Genomic DNA, 9,260 nt, shown 5'->3' with positions numbered 1-9,260 from the left:
GTCAGCATCCTCATGACGTGTTTAACATTCTCTAATCAGGACCCTACATGAGCAGCTTTCCATTGAGCAGTTTCCAGGCCAGCTTCTTCTGCCTGTTGGATTTTACTCACTTCATTTATTGATGGCAGTCTTTTGCCATCTAGTATAAGTTGTAGTTCCTTGGGAATGGTGAAAAAAGCAAAGGTTATGTTAGAAAAACACATAGGCTTTAATTTAGGACATAAAGTAACACATTTTATTTTAAAACTAAGTTCTATATTTAATTCTATGATCTTTTTGGACTATAGGATCTTCTATGTAAATACATAACACATTACAGCCTTGATTATAATTTATATTAAAGCTACTGAATACTTTCCTGCTATAATAATAATAATGAAGCATTAAAATAGCTGAAGCACCACTTAGTACAAAACAAGATCAAAAAAAGGATTAATATATATAATGTTTCTGTTGTTATGTATTTACCTAAATACCAAGACTTAAAGTTTTGCTATTTTACAAACTTATTTGCATGATGAGAATATGTTCCCAAGTAGGCAAAGCTATCCACAGAAGTAAGAAATATTATTTCTTTTTACAGAAAACAAAACCTCAAAGTACAGGAGAAAGGCATGAAAAAGTTTAAGAAATAAATTAATTGCCAATGTGGAAATATCAGTGCAACCTCAAACTACCTTTTTTTGCAGTTTGAAAAGACTGACAACACAGATAAATTCCAGTTTTCTTGGCTACCTGTTGAACAAAATTATTTCACCAGTTTTTACAATTTAAAAAGCACTTATGTTGCCATGTTTTTAGCCCATAAACAAGGACCACATAAGGCTGACAGTAATTTCAGGAATTGGAGCAGAAACTTTAAAAGGGCAGGTGTGTGTGATTTCTCCTGATCACCCTGCAGGTTCAAAGCATTTAGCAATTAAGGAGACAATGTAGTTATTCAAGGAAGACTGCCACAGAAGATAACTCTAATATTTTATGGAGTCACTTTGAAAGGAATCATTGTCATTGTAGGGAATCTACATTATTGTTTGTCTGGACCTAATTTCATTATGGATATTTTCTGATTCTGGTGCAGGCTCCTCATTTGACAGCTGTTAAAAAATATAAGCTTTACTTGTATAAATATTCTCCAGGCAGCAAAAATATTTTTAATGGCAAAGCACATTAATGCACATAAATTTTCATATCATTGTCATCACATATTATGTTTTACAATTATTTAACATTCATACTTTCTGTATGTCAGTATGACTAAATATCTTTTATATATAATCAGCTTAGTTTGAAACATGTTCATTGGTATAACAAATTCCCAGTGCATCCAAGAGAAATGGGCCTTAATATTGTTAAAACACTGGGTTTGGGAAGCAAATTCCAAGGTCTCTGGTGATTTCTGACATGATGGCAATACTTACAATCCGGTAATCTTTCTAAAGAAAAGAGAACATTTATTGTTGACATTTACTACTTCCTTTTAAAATAGTCCATGGAAGATTTTGTTCTTCAGGTAAGATGGTTTCCAAAGTTACATTCTATAATGAAAAATTATGACATTATATGATACTCTTTACACTTATTACAATATTAGTCAGCTGATAAATGCTTTTATTTTAACATATCTAGGTCCTAAATAAACTCATTCAAATTACTAATTAATGAGCTACCTTAAAGAACTCAGAAGTAGTTAAATAATTTATTAGAACTAATTTCAAAATTGATAAATTGAATAATGTTTCCCTTTTCCCCCCTCAATTTGATTTATACACATTCACAGAACCATATTCAGAAATTCAGTTCCTTCTTCACTTTTTTCCATCAACTTTTTCAAGACTGAGAAATCTGATATGAAACTGATGAAATGCTGGCAGTTGATAACTTCAAAGAAATTCTTCAATATTTGGAAAACTACAGAATATCTATTATTGTGGAGGTATGGGTGTGTATTTTGAACTGCTGAATATGGGAGCAATATGACAAAGAAGATGGCTGTGTCATCTTCCAATGCTCAAAGGAAAACAGAGATAATAAAGGTTTGCTGTAGGTTACCACTGCTGCTTTAAACCCCTTGAGAATCATATTCATTGTTTCCACATGGCTAGCAACCATTTTGCTCCAAAGTATGTTGTTGATTATATTTTAATGCTTTTAAGGAAAATCCTATAGTTTTCAATTTCTGTGTTAGGTTTTTTCCTCTGTCCATCATGAGACTCTTGTAGATGGCTCTGGAATCAAATCCTGCAGTGTGTCAGGTAACATCCCAGTACATTCCACTACAGTCTCTGGTACTGTCATGTAACTTATGATTATGAGGAATTTATGAAGTCCAAGACAGAAAATATTTTTATTCAAAAGTCCCCAAAAGCCAAACATGCCACGTTCAACAGGTGAAAATTAATTTATGGGAAGGTTATGTGGTTCACTACAGTTTAAGGAAGAAAAACTCATTAATATGGGAGCTAAGAATACCCAAGAGCCAAAAGATTGTTTTGGAAATAGAGGAAATATTTTGTTTCACATTATAATCTAGATTCAGTTCCTTTATGTTTGTATTTTTCTCTTCCAAAACAATGAGAAAAGTTAAAGTGAAACATTTTCAATCCTGGGAATTTCACAAAACTGAAAAAAATAATAGGACAGGTAAGAAAACAAAAGAATTCTTTCTTCTGCAATCAATTTCTCCAAGTTTAAACAGCAGTTCAAGACAAGTTATGAACAAGACAGTTTTCTCACTGAATTAAGCTAAGTGTCAACTGCTAACAGAGAGCACTGACACAGTAATACTGTAGTAATAAAAAAATTATTAAATGCACCTCTCCAGTGTATGAGAACATTTAATGACCTCTGTCCTCATTTGCTTCTGTTTCATCTAGAATATTTTGCTACTATGCTGAGTTCACAAAACACCCTTCAAGATTGGAATAAGCAAAATGTAATGCAAATTTGCAGGTGATGTGATGACCAAAATCTTGGAAAATAAGACTCTACCATCTCCTACCACCTAGATCCTTTAGACTAAAACCACCAGTAAAATACATCTTGCTGTAGCTGGACTGGACTCAGTAATTTGATCAGGTTTTCCTGTATGGAATTTACTGCTATTTACAGTAAAACAAAGGGAGGCAGTTATGGCTGATTCTTGATACTGTATTAGCCAGAAGGAAGAAAAAAAATTGACTTATTTGGAAATGACAAGCACAAATATCATATCCTGACCCATCCACCCTCCTTCAGAAGAACCCTTTCTTTTCCCCAAGAATATGAAGGAAACCTGCCTGTAGGCTGGATGAATTTAGAGTTTACATGAGTGAAATACAAGGCTTTCTTTTCAGATGGAGAGGAAAGAAATCAGACAGCCCCTGAACACAGACATAACTCAGCACTGCCATCAGAGGTGCTGTAAATTGTGTGACATAAGGTACTTTCATGGCAGTAATACTAAAGTATTACCTGTGAGAGCCTGGCAGAATTCTTATCTCTCTGTATCACAGATTTCACCTGCAGCAAGTGGATAAGAATGCTTATCTGTTTTCATAAATAGTTTTAAGAATTTAAAAATATGAATCAGCCCTGGGAATGCCAGACCTGGAATGCAGAGGCAGCAATTTTCTCGTCTGAGATTAATTGGGGTGAATCTATTTCCTTGGGTTTATCCAGCTCACCTTATTTCTGAATATGATCTTTTTTTCTTAACTTGCCTGCTGAACCCACATGATTGCTACACTTCCTTCTCTCTGCTAATCATTATTTTCATAATTTAACATCCTTTTTTGAGGTGGTGCTCCAACTTCTTCAGTTTTTTCCATTCATGCAGGACTTTTCCTTTTTTTTTTATAGCTTTTTTTCCTTAATTCACTACTGCCAATTTCTGTACTAATTAATCCGTTTCAGCAATGACCTTGGAAGGTAACACTGTACTGTTCTCTTCACTTTTAAGTAACTTTTTTGTCTTTTCTCAGATAAACCCTCAGCAGTTCTTTTCATTGTAATGTCGGAAACAACAATGTGATCCTCTTCTATATTTCTGTAACTAATTTTCCTAAAAAAAAATTCCTTGAAAAACAACAAATTTATTGTGACTTGAATGCGAATAAATTTTGCTAAGTTGTTTGTTAGACTTTGAAGCTTCCTATTAAAGTATATATTATAAACATATTTTCATTGAAATTCTGTTGCTCAGGTTCACTTCAATGCATATAAGCACTTCCTAAATCTCTTTTCAGATCAAGAATTATTTAAATTTTAATATTGTTTAAGCCTCAAGTCAAAGATACACTTAGTATCTGTAGTACAATACAGGAAAGCACATTTAAATATATACGTAAAAATATAAAAAGTGGTTAAAACATTATTTAAAGCTTTTCAAAGAGAAAGAATTGAAAGTAGAAAAGTTGAATTAAGCTTTTATGAGAAATTACTGAAAATCTTCCCTAATTTTAGAGTTTAAAGTTCTTCCATTTTTAAGTTAAAGCTTGTTTAATTCTTTGAAATAGAACACCTTCCATAAAAAGAATTATACAAGTTACAAAATGGAAGTTTAAAATGAAAGCTCAGAAAGAAAAATGAATATTCCAGTATATATAAAAATTTTCCATACTTTTAAAATTGTACGTTGTTGCATTTACAGACTGATCAGATTTCCATTTCTTGCCCTTTTTTTTAAGCTGATATATTTTAGAATTCCATCAATGCTTTTGGTATATAGGAAATATTTTTCTGTGTTCCAGTTAAAAGTATGGGGAAGCTGTAACCTTGTGTAAGATTACAGAGAATCAGTAATTCATCTCATCCAGTTTACATGACTCCATTTGAATTAGTCTCTAATTAAACTTGTTTGACTTTCTGGCAAGTGGAAAGAAATGGATGTTTCTAGAATGCAATAAATCTTGCCCCAAAATAGATCCTTAAAACAGTTGTGATAAATTGGTCATTAGAAATGCCTGATTATCTCTGTTGACTATGAAAGGAGTTTAGTAGACCAGTTCAAACACAAATGTCTGTGTGACAGAACTCCCATGTTATGAAAAATTAATCTTGATGCTGCATTTCCCATTTCTTTGAAAGAGGAATAAAAGACTCCACTAAGGTGACTTTACCACCCTGTAGGAATTTATCTGTTGCCTTTTCCAAATTTAAAAACTGTGGTTCCTTTTATGAAAGGTAGCAAAAGAGTAACAACAACAAAAAACAAAATAAGGAAGTCAAAGCAATACGTACATTGATACAAATACTTTTCCAAATTCAGTCCTTGTAATGCTTCTTCAGTTTTCCCTCAAGGATTTTTTTTTCCCTCTAATTCAATCATCCTTTGGTGAGTGGAAACTGTGCTGCTGTTCTCCACAAATTATAGCAATGCCTTGACAAAGCAAATTATTTTGAAATGTCTAGATTAAGTTTTACCACAATATGAGCAACAGACAGTTTTCCTGAAGTAGAAACACATTTGAATTTGTCTTGAAATAGTTTTGTAGAGATTAATATCTGAACATACACTGATGCTGATCTATAACTGACCTCATGTAAAAATAACAGCCATGCTGCTGCAGAGATTAAAGGTGATCCTGTATTAAAGGCTGCACTTTCTCAGATCTGCTAAGTGATTTTAGGTCATTCAAATAAGCTCTCCATGCCTCAGTTTCCCCATCTGTCAAAAGAATATGTCTGCTATTTCACAGAGATGTGGCAACATTATTTAATATTTGTAAGGTACTGAAATACTATGTAAGCCATAAATAAAATGCACTGTATTCTAGCTGAACATTGTGATGTTCATAAACTGATGTTGGCAATGAAAAATTAATTCACAGAAAAAATGGTCAGTAACAGTGAATGATGCCTTTACAAGCTCACTGTGGAAAACCCTCTGTGCTATTATACAAAAAGAACACAAGCACACTGCTGTGCACATAAATTATGACTGTAAGCATAAATAACATTAATCAAAAACATATTTAAAGTATAGACAACATTAACAGAATGAGACATGATCCACTACCTGTGTGAAAATGTTTTTCTAATGGAAGGGAAGTGAATATAGAAAGAACAGCAAGTGGAGCATCTTCAAGTTGTCTTGCTTATTCCTACAGTGAAATAGTGAATATCTAAGTAAAAAAAAAAAATTATACTCAGTCTAACCATAGCAGGATTCAGATTATACCCACTTTTTCCTCCTTCTGTGTGTCATATATGTAATATAACCTGTTTTGAAACACTGCTGGGGCAGGCTGTGGGCATGGAGGATGGGATGGTCACAGGAACAGCCTTCAGCCTTTCAGCAAGTCCCAGTGTCTGTGCAGCACCAAGAACCACAAAGCTTTCCATGGTGAGTGTGCAGGAGTCCAATTATTGTATTATTTGCATAATATCTAATGATTAGTGACTGGCAAGAGGACAAGCTTAGGATACAACTCTATAGTGTAGTAAACTCATTAACTGAAAATTTAAGCAATACTCCTTGATGTGCACGTGTCTTTTCTATTTCGAGTGCTCAGATCCCACGAGAGAGAAATCAACCCTGAATAAAGAGAAACCCCATCCCTCTCATCATATCCACAATAAAAGAGTAACATTTGCACAATAAATTGAGTAAAGCAAGAGCAAGTAATCATAGCTAATGATTTTAAAATGCAAAAATATGTAATCTTTGCAACTGCATGTTATCCATTCACTCTTCATTATAGTGTATCTTTACTAAGATATAAATCATGCAATCAGGCAAAGAGATTCATGTGATGACTCATTTTTAAAAGGTAGTTGCTGAGCAGCTTGTAAAAACACAGGGACTAGGTATTCAAATTTCATATTTAATACAACAAGGAGCATAACTCTGGACAGATTACTAGGCCAGATTATAAGCATTGAATTTGTATTTATGCTGTATTTAAATACTTACTGCTGTGTGATCAGGTACTTGCAGCTTAGGAAATGCCATAACGAAGTTTGCACTCGTAACTCAATTCCTGCTTCTTTGTACTTGATATGTCATAGCATCTCATGGGAAAATTCAGATGTCATCATGTACCTGAAACCTCTTGACTTTACACATAAACCAATTGCTATTGATAATTTCATTCAAATTGTTGGTGTACATTACACAACCTGCAAACAATGCTTTGGAAATGATTATCACTTCCTGATGGCTTTTCCCTCTTTCTTCCCAGGACAGGTCACCTCTGTGAGTACTTTAAAAACATTAATTCATGCATTTTCAGAGACACTTTGTATGATGGATGAGGTGATGGTGTAATTCTATACATGAGTGTGAAGAGAGCAAAGTCAGTAATTTCAACCTATTCTGAAAGTCCAAGGTGAGCTTTGACTTTTTCCCAGTGTTAACACTTTGTGTGTTCTGGGTTCCCACTGACTTCACTTTTGATATTTCCAAACTGGTTAGATATTTGAATTATGAACACAAAAAGCAGACTGACATAAGCACAGTTTCCACCACTTTTCCAGCTTTTACTAGATTAACTGAGCCAGAATCATACAGGAGACAGAATTTCATTCCTACTGGGGGGGCTGTGCAGCTGCCTGACCCATTTCTTTTTCTGAGGCACATTTCTGCCTCATTTCCTGCACACTCAGTTTACATATTCTGGAAAGAAATTATCTGGGAGTATCAGAGACAAATTCATTCCATGAGGACCAAGTTTCATGCACTGTAGGAAGTAGGGATCTTGTAGAAAAAGTACAAAGTAACCTCCTATTTGCAGAAGTTCTCTACATGACGGTTGCACACACAACACTTTCTTGAACAAGAAACTTGCAATTTTAATATGTCTCAAAAACTGGGCTTTGAGTGCTGTTTTTTATTTTGCTTTAATATGAATATAGCTTCTCAAACAACTAAAGGAAAAAAAAAAGAGAAGTATAAACATGTACTACTTTGCCTTGCCTCTCCAGAAATTTCATCATGTGTAAATACAATTATACCCACATAGGGTGTGACAATACTGGACCTTTCAGATTGACAACACAAGGAAACTTCCCAGCAGCTTGTTGCTGTCTTCTACACAGAGAAATCAAGAGAGGTCACTTACCTTTTCAATTATTTCAAAGCTATTTGATGATAGCAGACACAGGCATTGACTCCAAGAATTATGGATTAATTCTAAGATCCCAGAGGGGTTTGTCCTTCTTCCTTTGCCATCCACCTTTTGGTTTTTCCTGCTAACTACATTCTTTGTCTTCTTCAATATGCAGCTGCCCAGCAGACCTGTGCACAAGTCAGTTGTAGCTGCAAGTTCTCCCCTTGATAATGTTTGAACAAGGAAAGCCTGAGGCATTACCCTCACCCCAGTAATTTCCAGTGCCATGGCAGAAATGCTGGGCATTCTGCTGAGCTCTGGAGTCCTCTTTGCTAAGCCAGCAGGGAGGCAGGGATAGAGAAGCAGCTGCAGGGATTCAATGACTCCTCTTCCTACAAGGCACAGCAGAGTTTGAGTCTAATTAATATATAGGAGCATGTAATGGAGAATGCTATATATAGATGCAATATTTCAAAAAATTATATGCCATGCACAATTGCCATAAAGAAGTCAAAACAATTAAATTACATAGCTTATAGTTAAGAAAAAAATTTACTGAACACATAGGGAATTGTTTTCCCAGACTTACTTGGCCAAAATTTGATGGCGGCCCTAAAACCAGCAAATTTGCACTAATATCAGAGAGGTTCTGCTGCCAAATTCCAAGTCTCTGCTCCAAAATGTGACAATACTAGACCTGATTGTTCTAAAATCTCAGTACCAGGGAAACTGAATGTGAGAAACATAATCACTTCACAAGGTGTCCCTATATGATCCTGGAAACCCTAAGCTCCTAAGTGTGACCTCCATCTTGGGAAAGTTATTAGCAGGAACTATTACAAATGCAATGTAGAAGGTGGATAAATATAGTATACCTGGAAAGAAGTCACCATCATTTCTGTAAGTGCACACTGGTAAAATAAAGTGCAACTGTGTGTATATAAAAATGGGTTCTAAGTTACCATAAAATCTCTTCCCTTTCCTGAAAAAAAAAATTATCTTATTGTAGTTAGTTCTACAAAGAGAAATAACTCTTAAGTGAATAATGTTTAAATCCACTGAATTATTTAAATAAAAATCAGCACAGGATAATAAGCAAAGAAAACTAAAATTAAGAAGAAAACATCATTGTCCTGCTATATGCCCACATATTGACTACTGTATTTATCTCTGGCAGTCCTACCTCAGAAAGAATAAAAATGTAGAAAAGGAGTGGAGAAAGGTGACAAAGAT

This window comes from Lonchura striata, chromosome 1 (assembly GCF_046129695.1).
Source record: "Lonchura striata isolate bLonStr1 chromosome 1, bLonStr1.mat, whole genome shotgun sequence".
NCBI lineage: Eukaryota > Metazoa > Chordata > Aves > Passeriformes > Estrildidae > Lonchura > Lonchura striata.
The sequence above is the reverse complement of the archived record's forward strand: the minus strand, read 5'-3'. Positions refer to the sequence as shown.